The following is a 13,181-nucleotide window of genomic DNA, read 5'->3' on the forward strand; positions in this document are numbered from 1 at the left end:
TTAGCAATTGATTGGATTAAAAAATGACACCAAAATGAAGAGAATATGTCTCATCTATTATTCACCCATGTACACTACAAATAACTGATCTGCTGGCCATTACACTAGCTCTAGCACACCTTCTATTTTTATTAATCTCATACCAATAACCTGTTTTGCCTGAAAACTATCTTGGCCTGATATCTGTCCTCATTGCGATTTCTTCTCTCCTATTTCAGTGGTCTCATTTCTTTCAAAATAGAATTTATTTTATTTTCCATATCTACGAGTAGTAAAAAAAAACGTGGAAATGAATCATTTATTTTTTCCTTTACTAATCAGAGCCTGAATTTGTAAATTGTAGGTAGCTTTTTAGTTAACTACAAAAAAATGTTAGAAGAGAATTGCATGGCAGTAGGTAAAGTTTACTGAGCCCTGCATTTGAATAATATGATGATGTTGTATACAGACTGATCAATGTATTTTACTCCTTATATCTGTTCCAAAAGTCAACATTTAAAAGTCAAATTGTCCACACTTGAGGTAGGCTTGAAAGTTCATTTTTTAAAAGTCTAAGAAACATCTTCTCATCCAGTATTGTTATAGAAAATGAACAAGATGTCCTTGTTCTGCTTTCAAAGGAATTTAAAATTGTTTCTGATTCCATATAACTCATAAGTAATTCTGAGTATTTTTATAAAATAACAATATGCAATTTCCACTAGACTTGGAGTCATAAAATCATTATTGTTACTATGGAGTTTCTTAACAATTTTGTTTGGTTCCCAAATGGACATGAATATTTGTGTGTGCCGTAGATTGTCTGATACCTCAATATTCCTCTGATTTAGTTCCAACAGGAGAGGGGAGAAAAGGTAATTAAAGTTCAAGAAAAATTTTTAGTAGTATAGGTAAAAACAGATAAATTATACATAAGAAGAAAGAAGCAATATTTTATGAGCTATACAAATCATGTTCTGATAGACACTCTCCTGCTCAAAAACTCCCTCTTGCCTATGGAATCATAGCCAACTCCAAACTCCTTAGCAAAGTCATTGAGCATAAACAGAGTTGTTCACTCTTGACTTCCATCACTCCTCCTCAAGCAGTTTGTGTTATATCCAGTCCAGGTACTACCTGTCACACGCAAATGCTCTGCATTTGCTCACCTTGATGCCTTTTCTCTTGCCATTTTCCTATCTGGGATGTATCAATCCTGTCAAACCATCCCTGTTCCTCTTATACCATCACTCCAGCTGAATGCGTCTTTCAAGCCCCTGTTGAAGTGGTTTCTCCTCTGTGAAGTCTTCCTAACTCAGCTGGAAGAAATCTCATTGATTTGGTCTGATGGAATTTTGTGGCTTTCTGTTCTTATTCATCATAGTCTGCCTTTTATTATGGTTGTGCACTTGACTTTTTTGCTATGTTGTAGAATTCGTAAGGCTAGAGAAGATGCTTTATTCATTTTTATATCTCCCCATGATCCAAGTGAAATACCTTACTGACAGTAGATCAAGAAAGATTTGTTGCATTCAACCAAACTGAAAAACATGAACTCCATTGAGAACCCAATGATCAGAATTAAATGTCTTAGTGTTTTTATTAAATAGAATTCTAACTCTCTTCCTCCTCTCTTTGTAAGTGAAGTTCGGATATTTCAAACCACTAAGAAAAATTAAAGGCCTTAAAAATTAGTGATGAGACTATTTTTCATCATATTCTGATCAAACATTGAAGGAGAAAGATGAAATAAATGGGAATCAGCATTGTATGTTCCTCAAAATATACATTGGGTGTGATTATGAAAACTTACTGGGTAGACGACTTTGGGGCTAATGATGTCACAAGTTATTTAAATTGTCTATCATTTAGAAGTGGCATACCTTGGTGTTCCACCTTGACTGAACTTGAGGCCCTTGTCAAAGGGAGCCCTCCAATCTAAAGAGGCAAAGTTGTATAACCTTCTTAATAACCACCTAGCACTTTTCAGTGAACTGTGTTCTTCCACTGGGACAAATGCCTTCTAATATTTTACATATTCCTGGTCAGTGACTTAAAAAAAAAAAAAAAAAAAAAAAAAAAAGCAAAAAAACCCTACCCAATTGCAGTCTGCCATTCAAAAGGAATATTTCTGCAAAGAAAAAGATGTGAAAATGTAGGCATTCAAGTGAAAATTCAATCCTTCACAGTACAGAGCCTCTGCGAAGTCTTTTAAATGACCCTTTTTATCATGGTGCCATGTCTGTACCTTTCTGAATAGTGAGACCTGGTAAGAAAAATAGATGTATGTATACAAGTGGTTGAGTAATGTATTACTCATATGCACTTTGTTCTTTTTGGCAAACTGACCTTATCAAAGGAAAGAAAGCTATACATTGTGACAAGCTGAGCCTTACCAGAAAGTCTGAATTAGAAGTGCAAGTCCTCTGTTATCTGGATTAAAATGTGATCAGAACAACAACAAAAAAAATTGTCATTTAACCTCTTGAGAAGTGGAGATGCTAGAGAATTGAGTTCTTTTTAAATCAAGACCTAGCTTTCTTGTTACATTTAGATTAAGCCATCAGAGATGATTTACATTAAAAACAATAACAAAAATACTTTTTTCCTCTGAACACTTATCAAATGTTTTTTGTAATGTTCAAATAAAGTGTTTGATTTTTTTTGATTGCCTATACTTCTATACAGAATTATTTTAAGAAGGTGGTGATCAAATAACCTTCATCATTTTATCCAGGGCAAATCCTGTGCCTTATTTCCTACCTCCATAGATCACTTTTAAATGAAAAATTAAACTTTTGCCACAATATTACACAGTTAGCAGAAGGCTTTGGTAGTTATTTGAGAAGCCTCTTGGAACATAAAAGACTTACACCAATTTAACCCATTTAGTACAAATAGCAAACTATTTTTCGAATTAGTTAGTGCAGGAATGGTGAATCAAATTCATTCCTTTCAAAATAAACAGACACATACAAGTCAGCTCATCTGTGGTCTTATTTCCTTTATAATAAACAACCCCTTTTCAAGCAAGTACACAAAGATGGACAAAATAATCTGGAATGGATAAAGCCAAGAGGAAAAAAATGGCATCTGCCACAGCACACAGGCACACAAAACTATTGCAATTTTATTCACATTACAAGAGTATGTATGTTGCTGCTGCCCAGTTATTGTGCATGTGAATTTGCCAGATCTAGATGTATTTGCCTAATTAATTACTATGCTGTTCAACAATGATGGGTAATGGTCCAAGCAGCCTGCTCCCCTTCAGATCACCGATGGAATTCATGCACGCATAATGTCCTCTCTTCAGAAAATGATCCCAACAAGCTCTATAATTATTTTTTTTCTTTTGAAATAAAAGCATCAATTCAATTATATGTTAAAACAGTTTATAGGAGAAGGAAAGGAAATGAAGCAGGATCTCTCTCTCTCTCTCTCTCTCTTTACCTTTCTGGGTAGGAAGCTGGTAGGCGAGCTTCCCCCACTCTACTCTTTCCAATAGCAAACTTCGATATTAAAAAATAATTGCTGATCAAAATTGTTCATCATTACCCTTAATTAGTCTGTTGGTTTTCAATAGGTTTCTTCGTTAAAACAGATGAAGGTGTGTTCTTCCACGTTCAATTATACATGCTATCCCTCCGTGCTGGTAAGCAGATGACTAAGCTTATGATGTAGCAGATCAAACAAAGAACTCTCGTGTACAAATGCTTGGCAGTCCCCATAAACTGGGCTAATTAGCATTGTAATTAACTCACGTGACGACTACAACAAAATCAGAGTAACCTAAGAATCACTTAGAAAGGATACGAAGTGGTGCCCCTGCACGCGCGCGCGCGCACACACACACACACACACACACACACTTTGTTTCTAGTGCTGGGAGAACCGGAGTCACATGCTCCCGCCAGCTGCACAGCTCTGCACCTCCTGGAGGCTCAAACCAAGTTCTCTGCCGAGGCTTGGACAGCAAAGGATGTAAGAGGCTCTCCTGTGTCTGCCCTACTGATGTTGTTAAGATTTTAGTGTAGTGCAGGAGGTTGCCTGCAGTTAAAGTAGCTTATTAAAAAGGATTTCTTTCCTCCTTTGCCTTTGCTGAAGTGGACAGATACAGTTCTCTTTGTGTTGAGAAACGGAAGCAACAGTGGACATTTGGACTTCCTTCAATGCAGACCTATGTGCTCAGGTAGAAGCAAATGCTAAGTACACACATGGAGTTCTACTTACATGCTTCCACACCAACACTGCCTATAAAAGTATGGGGTCTGCAAGCCTAAATGATTTTCTTTGGAATTTCTCATATAATGATGAAGGCATCTTGCTAATTGATACAGATTCTCTTACTAATTTTATACAACTATGAAAAATAGTTCCAAAGTTCTGTCAGAGAGAGGAAGGTCAGAGGCCATAAATAAAAATCAAAGGGAAAAAAAAGACGAGTGCAGAAAAACAAGTTAATATTTGGAATAGCAAAATTCCCTCTTTACATAACTTTGTGTCACCTAAGATTAATTATTCTTTGTTCAAGCCTTCTCACTTTTTATTTCATTTGATCCTCACAATTACCTTGCAAAAGAGCTATGGAAGGTATTTTAATTCCCACTTTACACAACAGGAAATGGCCTCAGAAGTGTTAAGTGACAGAGAATATAATCAACACAGAACATAATCCCTCAGACTTCTAGTTCAGTGAGCCTTCCACTTTGGCAAGCAGACCATGCTGAGACTAGCTCCCTGAGACTAGGAAAGTTTCTTTTTAGTTTTTTTTTTTTTTTTTTTTAATTTAGTCTTGATCTAACTTCGACTCAATTGTTATTTTAAATTTTCTGACTTAAACTTGCTAAATTGTTCTTAGTTTGTTGCCATCTTTAGACCTACATACATATATAAAATATCAACCATTATTCCAAAAATATTGGAGACTAATTCTATTATAACACATTTTAGCATTATCTAAAGTTAATTCCTCTGGAGGCACCTGGGTGGCTCAGTCAGCTAAGCGTCTGCGTTCGGCTCAGGTCATGGTCTCAGGGTCCTGGGATAGAGCCCCACAAGGAGTCTGCTTCTGCCTCTCCCTCTGCCCTCCCCCGTGCTCATGCTCTCTCTCTTAAATAAATAAATAAAATCTTTTAAAAAATAATAATAATAAAATAAAATTATCTCTTCAAAAGTTATGCTTATCCACCCTTTTTTTAGTGACTGGAGTAGATTAAGTGAAGATCTCAGATTCTGTACTCCCTTTTTTCAAGGCCAATGTCCATATATTTGGGAGAGAATTACATTTGTTCTCCTTTAAAGAACAGTTCATGTAATTAACAGCCATGAAAATATAAAAATTTTGACCTAACAAATGAGTCAGTTGGTCTTTTGATGTATTACCTACCTCAGTTTACTCTATTTGATAGAATTTGACCAACTAGTTTTCAAAACAGCAGATCCAGTCTTGTGTTAGATAAAGTCTAACTGGCAGCGTTAAGATTGTTGATTCTCAGGATTGATGGCAAAAGCTCGGTAAATATTCATAAAATGTTATTTGAGATTTCCTAAAGAATCGATGCAACAGAAATGAAATGGATACATTATTACCAAAAACTTGTGTTTGCATTCTGCGTGATACAGGAATACTTGTAATTAAGACACAGTTTGTTCTTGGTATGTCCCAGAATTATGTATGGATGAGCTGGCTCTTAACAAAAAAGAAATCACAAAAGACCTAGATTGGCATTTAGAGTGACTGCTGGGAATCAGACAGCTAACCCAAAGAAAACATGTACCCTCTGCTTCTACTTTCTTGTCTCCTTTTACAGAAGAATGTGGGAAAGTGAAATGAGGGGTGCAGTGGCTGTGATTTAGCCAGCTTAATTATAACAGGGGCATAGACTAAATTGACAGTAGTAAGTGAGGGTAAGACTGATACAGCACACCCTTCATACTCTTCTCAGTCTTCAGGTTTAATTGGTGTTAGAAATGGAGAAAGGAAGATTCCAATACAGATTTCTTCTTAATTTGTAAAGTACAAAAATAATTTTGGGCCCTGTCCGCTACCTGGTTCTGAAATTTAAATAGAAAAGATATAAGACACAGATAAGCCAAAGAAATCTGGCAATAAGGGGGCACCTGGGTGGCTCAGTGGATCATGCCTCTGCCTTCGGCTCCGGTCATGATCCCAGGGTCCTGGGATCGAGCCCTGGATCGGGCTCTCTGCTCAGCAGCGAGCTTCCCCCTCTCTCTCTGCCTGCCCCTCTGCATACTTGTGATCTCTCCCTCTGTCAAATAAATAAATAAATAAATAAAAAGAAATCTGGCAGTAGGATATCCTGTACTCCACTCCTGAAGCATAAATTAGCATTAATGGATCACTTAAATGAAATACAATTTTTCAGGAGAAAAGAATTAAGGAAAACAGGAAATAAGATTATTACTAATCGAGACCCAAAAGTACGGCAATGCTCTATGGAGGAAACTAAAATTGCAAAATAGCCTACAAATTAATAAGTGCAAAGTCATAATACAACATATATTAAAAATATATAAAATATGCATTATGATCTATTATATTTACTTTATCATTATGCTGTTTTTGTTATTGCGTTTCTTCATGATTGTGCCTTCTCCTCTTCCTTTTCTTTCATCCCCTACATATGGAATCCAAGGGAAGGCTTTCAGACACCCATGCCCCCCTGAAATTGCATGGTGATTTTTTTTTATGCAACTGTGTTTGTATACTTGTGAGAGGATAACCCATAACTTTTGTCAGATACATTAAGAAGCCCACATCCCCAGATGGTTAACTCTGAGTCTAATCAACATGAACTTCCCAATGATTTTTCCCCTTTAAAATTTTCCCAGCTAGACCTTCAATGCTCACACCCTGACTGTTTCCCACACGCATTCTTTACCTCCTGTCTCCCTTCTCTAACTCATCATCTATGGCAAATACCGTCAAACCAATCTTACTAAAAACATCATCTGTATCAGGTCTCAAATCCATTACAAAAAATAATAATAAATAAAAACAGAAATAATTTTCACTTCACTCACAGGGTTTAGACCTCTCATTTTGGCATTCAAACCCATCTAATATTGGGTTCTTCCTCATCACTACTAAGGGTAGCGAACATTTATGGAATGGCATTAATGTGCCAGGAATAGTGCTAAACTCTTTGCATAAATGGACTCACATAATCTCTCGAATGTCTCCATAAGATCAGTTCTGTTTTAACGGTAACACTTACAGATGCTTTATTGAGGCTTAAGAGGTGAGGTTATCTGCCAAGTTTACACACTAAGAGATAGATCGTGAATTCAAACCCAAGCTGCTTTTCCCTGCATGAGTTTTTAGCCACGAAGCTCCTTCCTGCCTACCTAATAATTTGCTTCTTGCCAATGTGAACCTTTCTCTCTAGACAAAGGAGGTTTTTACTATCAACTGAACAAAGGCATATTTCTGACCTCCAGCTTTTTTCAAACTCCATCTTCCCTGTTCTCCAAAGTCTCACCTCTCCTATAATAAGCTCTTTGTAGCACTTCTTAGAACCATAATGTTCCCTGTCCGCTTCCATTGTGTTGATCATAAACAATTTTGCTTTGTGACTTTTCTCTAATTGGAGAGTAAGCCACTGGCGGGCAGGGCTTTGATCTGGTATTTTTTGTTCTGTCATCTTCGGCACATCAACCAGGTCCTTTCATCAAGTTTGCACTAAAAAAAATACACATTGAGGGAATAAATTAACCTGAACTTCTAGAGAGTGTCACGTTTGAAAAATAATACTATAATTAGTTCTCTAACATTCCATTATATCTTGATAAAAGCTCCTGTATATGGTGGCAGATGGGCTTATCAGCTATTGCTACCATGCTGAAACTGGCTTTCTATATTTTCTCAGTTTGCCTGAGGTAAATTTGATAGGCAATACAAAGAAATAGCCCAAGGTGAGTGCTTCTGTGCGTGATTTGGGGAGAAGAATTCATTTTCATCTAAGAGATGCTCTGTTAGAAATGGATAATAAAAGAAATCACGTCGCCATTTTTTTTTTCCTTTAAATGAATTCGGTGCTACTGGTTTATCTTCTTCTCAAGAAAAGGATCTATTTAGAGAAGAATCTCACCCTGATCCAGAGTCAGAATTTCTGCTCAATAAGAGCAAGAAAATTCCAAGGATTCAAATTTATACACAGTTCTTGGGAACAGTAAGAGCCTTCGGTTCTTTTAATCCTTCTTGGGGATATGTGAAACAGCACAAGTCTCTAGTTCATGAGCCAATGTCAGATTGCTCCATCAATGCATCTCTTGAGGGTTGGATCCTTTCTCACCATCAGATATTCTAGCACTGACTGATAGAAAGATAACAGGGAAGGAAGAGCTCTACTCATACATCTAAGAACTCAATTCTCTCATGCAGAACTATCTACATTCAAATTCTTCTGTTTTCTTCTCTTATATACATAGAACACCTTGTGTCTTTCATATCTAATGAAAACATATATTTCCCATTTTATTGTCCAATCTTTAGAAATATGTATTATGGGAGATACATTGTATAACAATTCATGTTACAGCTAATCTGGTTAATTATATTATGTGTACATGTATTGCAAATTTATAATAGAATGCTTTTACTATTTAAAAAATCCTTTTGAAATTTCTAAAAGTAGCTCATTCCTGAAGCATCTAATCTCTCAGTGGATAACACCCAGGGCTTAGATGCATCACTATAAATGACTCAGCTTTCCTTTTAATAGTTTAAAATGCAGGGCTTAGACTAAATCAGGAATCACTTAAATGCTTACAGACGGAATTCAGATAACGAATGCTTGAAGTGGAGTTGGTGGAAATCTCTCCGAGAGGTACTGAGGACTGGGGCAAATTGAAGAGAATATGCCCCGTCCAAAGAGAATAGCTAATGTTCAGTCCCAGATGATTTCACCCTTTAAGACCCAGTGTTATAAAACCTTCCAGTTCTTCATGAGAAGCAAGGTTTTTTGTTTTTTAAAGTAAAATGTCCTAGGTTTGGGGTTTTTTAAAAAGATTTTTATTTATTTGAGAGAGAAAAAAGGCACTAGCAGGGGATGGGACAGAGGGAGAAGAAAAGGAGCATCCCCCCTGAGCAGGGAGCATGATGCAGGGCTCAATCCCAGGACCCTGCTACCATGACCTGAGCCAAAGGCAGAGGCCTAACCCACTGAGCCACCCAGGCACTCCCAAAATGTCGTGGTTTTCTTATTTAAAAAATCTTGAAAACTGGATAGTTCAAACAAAGCATATATGAGAATGGGATGTAGCCCAGAAACTACTAGTTTGTTACTGAATGGTGGACTGAATGATTCCTACCTACTTATTTGACCCATGTAATATGTACATATGTATGCAGCTATTTTCAATATATAGTTTCAAAAATCTTTTAAAAATCAAAGATATTCAACCATAATCAGTGTTGAATTAAAAACAATTCCTCTCAGATACTCTATTGAAAATATTTGGTCAATGGAGAAATACGTTGCTATAATGTATCGTAACTTCAACAAAATTTTTCATTCTGATCTTCATGACATGCTCACCCATAAACTATAGTTCAGATTCATTAAAATTTTCAGATGGATCTAAAACTGTACCCAAAAAGAGGTTATTAGACTCTAGATCATCCCAGAAAATATTTAATAAATAATATGCTATAAGAATGAATCCAAGGGCACCTGGGTGGCTCAGTCAGTTAGGCATCCAACTCTTGGTTTCCACTCAGGTCATAATCTCAAGGTCCTGAGATCAAGCCCCACATCAGGCTCCAAGCTCAGTGGGGAATCTGCTTGAAATTCTCTCCCTCTCACTTTCCCTCTGCCTTTCTCCCTGCTTACTCTCTCTCTCTCTTTCTCTAAAATAAATAAATAAATCTTAAGTGGGGGAAAAAAAAAAGAAAGAAAAGAATTAGTCTCATCTTATTTAATGTCTTCTTAATGTATATGATAAAATGAGTGTTATTCCTTACCCTGAGACTGGGGAAATGACTTGATGACCTGCCATCCATCTGGCTTGGTCTTAATTCTTAAAAAGGGTAGCTCTTTTTTGGAGCATTCCACGGAGTAGATTGGATGGATATTATGGAAAGGTAAGAAATGAAAATGGCTTCCCCTGTGAAAGCTTTGAATATGATTTAAAATATCGAACACACATATGAAATGAAATAACAAGTTTATTTTACAAACTGATATGGTAGAAATTAATGCCAAGCAGTACCAAGACGAAAAGGAATCTGATCAAGTGGGTCAATCCCCACAATCTCCTGGAAGTGAATCTCATACTGGACTTTGAAGAAAGTTATGAGGCCAAGTAAGGCAGAGATTCACAAGTCCTGCGAGGTCTACTGTGTTTTATGTTTGAAGTGGTAAGACGAATAAGTCAAGTGCAAGACGCTCCAGACAAATGAGATAAAAGGCAGCAGTTACGAAAAAAGGAAAAACGGTGCCATTCCATAAAATGGAGTACTGATACAGAATATGTGAAAAATAATAATTACCACATTCATCCATTAGAGTTCATTTGAATATTGTATTAAATCCACTTTGTTAGCATTATTACCCTTCATTTTGACCAAAGAATAGTGCTTTGATAACTGACATACCTTATTAGAGTTCTGTGTCTGCTTTTGCTGAAAAGTGAATATTGTAAATATATTGCTATTAACAAATTCACATTCAGTTCAACTTAAGAAGTGTTTAGGAAATGTCACAGTCTCTATAATCAAATACTGATATATATGAAAAACAGGGCACAATTTCTGACTCATACTAGTAATCAGCATGGCATGGAGGAATGAAGTGTGGTGGAATAAAGCAGACATGGATTTGAATTTCTTTCGTCACTTGATAGCCTGGTGATCATGGGCAAGTCAACCAAATTCTCTGACTTCCAGTTTCTTCATGTGTAAAATAAATAGTTCCTATTTTGTAAGATTGTTCAAAAGACGAGCAAAAATAAAATGTGAATCATGGCAGATGGCATTAAGTAATAGCTATTATTATGAAAATTATCATTCTTAGTCATATAACCATTGTAAGTTCCCTTATAAAATTCATAAACACTCTGGTAATGAATCGATTACCAAATTGGCTATTATAATGAAGGTAGGACATCTTTCTTAAGTTACAATTTTAGAATCTTTTAAGCAGAAATATATTATTTAAATTTCTTTACCTGGAGTCCTTAATTTAAATATTAACTAGCTCAGAATCTTAGCTAACACACACGCACACTCATTTTTCCACAAAATATAATAAGATGTTTGTGATAGATTATATTCCTGTGCTTCGCAAGAAGAAAAGAAAAAAGAAGGAAGGGCTGGTGGGAAGGGGAAGGAGAGAAGGGGAAAGAAAAAAGCAGGAAAGGAGGGAGGGAGGGAAAAAGGAAGGAAGGACAGAAAGAGGGAAATTTCCCCTGGGATTCTTGTGGAAAATTCATCTGCTCATTTCTAAACCTCACTGTGATGCAAAAATGCCTTGTTGAGTCTTGAACACATGTATTGTTTTAAATATAACAGATGCTTCTGTGTGGGGCATGGTTTTCCACCCTCTGCTTCGTTTATAAGACAGATAGAATGGGGTGGTGCTACAGCCTAGCTGTGTGACCCAAAAGAAAAACACAGCCCCGAAAACGTGCAAGAAGGATCACTATTCAGAATATCTGCTTCTAAGGGCAGCATTAAGTAAAGAACACCTGAGCAAGGTCACTCATTAGATTTCTGTACACCAGATCCACTCCTCCGCGTGAAAAGGAGGAAAGAGCCCCCTTGATTTGTGTTTATGAGATCACAAATCATTCCTCCAGAAAATATAGAAAGACTCTCCCTCGGGTATATAACATAAATGCTAAAGTCAATTAATTCCATTAAAGCATCTGAACAAAAAACTAAAATTTCAGACATCTGTATTGATCTAAATCTGAATTTACCTGGCGATACATATATCAGGTAAATTCATCCTAAGATTAAAAATAGGCTAAAAGAAAGAGATGCAAAATGCATCAGGATTCAAGTGTAACACCTAAAAAAATGAGCCAAGGGTAAAATCCCTTGGGGAGACCAAGGTTAAATTATCAAGATCTTTCCTGGTACTTTCTGTATCAAAAACATTTTAATCATAATTCAAATTCTCTCTTTCTCTGGTTTTATAGATGGGGCTTCTTTGTTTATTTCACTTTATTTATGCAGAAATGACACCAAAAAAAGAAAATTACCTACATAAATTTAGCAAGATTAAAACATGGACATTTTAATGTATCATAAACAGTTGATTTTTTAAATGCTTATGGACTTCTTGCTTTTCAGTAATTCTAAATATCAAATTCATCCTTTAGGATGAGCCAAGTTGAGCAGTCTGAGGCCTAAAAACTTATCAACTATACAAATTTGAAAGCACCATTTTTCTTATCTTAAAGCTACAAACATCTGCACTGATTACAATTAAAAACAGTGTAAAAGATTATCACTCCAATTATAGCTTCTTGTTCTCATCAAAATTCAGAACTGTCCTCAGACAGCAACGTGTGTGATGCCCATATGCCTTTTTCTTTGAAATGAAACCTCCCTGAGAAATTTTCCACTTCTTTAAAACAATGAATATGTGTAGTTGCACTGAATATATCTTTATCAGAAAACTGGCCTTTTATTGAGACACATGTTCAAAACTCTTCGAAAGCCTATTTTTCCTTTCTGATTATGTGAATCTACATAAAAGAAATGAAGAAAAGCACCAGTGTGCTACCCAACAAAAAAGTTTCCAGTTTTCCAGTTTTGGGGAGTTTTTCTGAATGTTGTTTTAAGGGACACTACTCTCTATGGTTCACAAGATTGCTGAAATTGAAAAGTGTAGACAAGCTGCTGGATTTGAAATATGTACGCATTAAATTATTACAGAATATTACATTAAAAACAGAACCAATACTTCTCAGAACTCTGTAAGTTGTTTCTTTGAAGACCATATGCAATAATTTAAAAAAATATAAAAGCAATATAATTTTTAAAGTATCAGATCAGGTGAGAAATTATATAATAAAAGAAAAATCACTAACAGTTAAACGGTTATATATAGATCTATATCTACATACAGATATAAAAAATATCACTAAATGTTTGTTTAGGATCTACTATTGCCACTTAAGGCAAAAAAAAAAAATGGGGTAAGAATATTCGGTATTTTGTGTGAATT

Source organism: Mustela nigripes, chromosome 12, assembly GCF_022355385.1.
Source record: "Mustela nigripes isolate SB6536 chromosome 12, MUSNIG.SB6536, whole genome shotgun sequence".
Classification (NCBI taxonomy): domain Eukaryota; kingdom Metazoa; phylum Chordata; class Mammalia; order Carnivora; family Mustelidae; genus Mustela; species Mustela nigripes.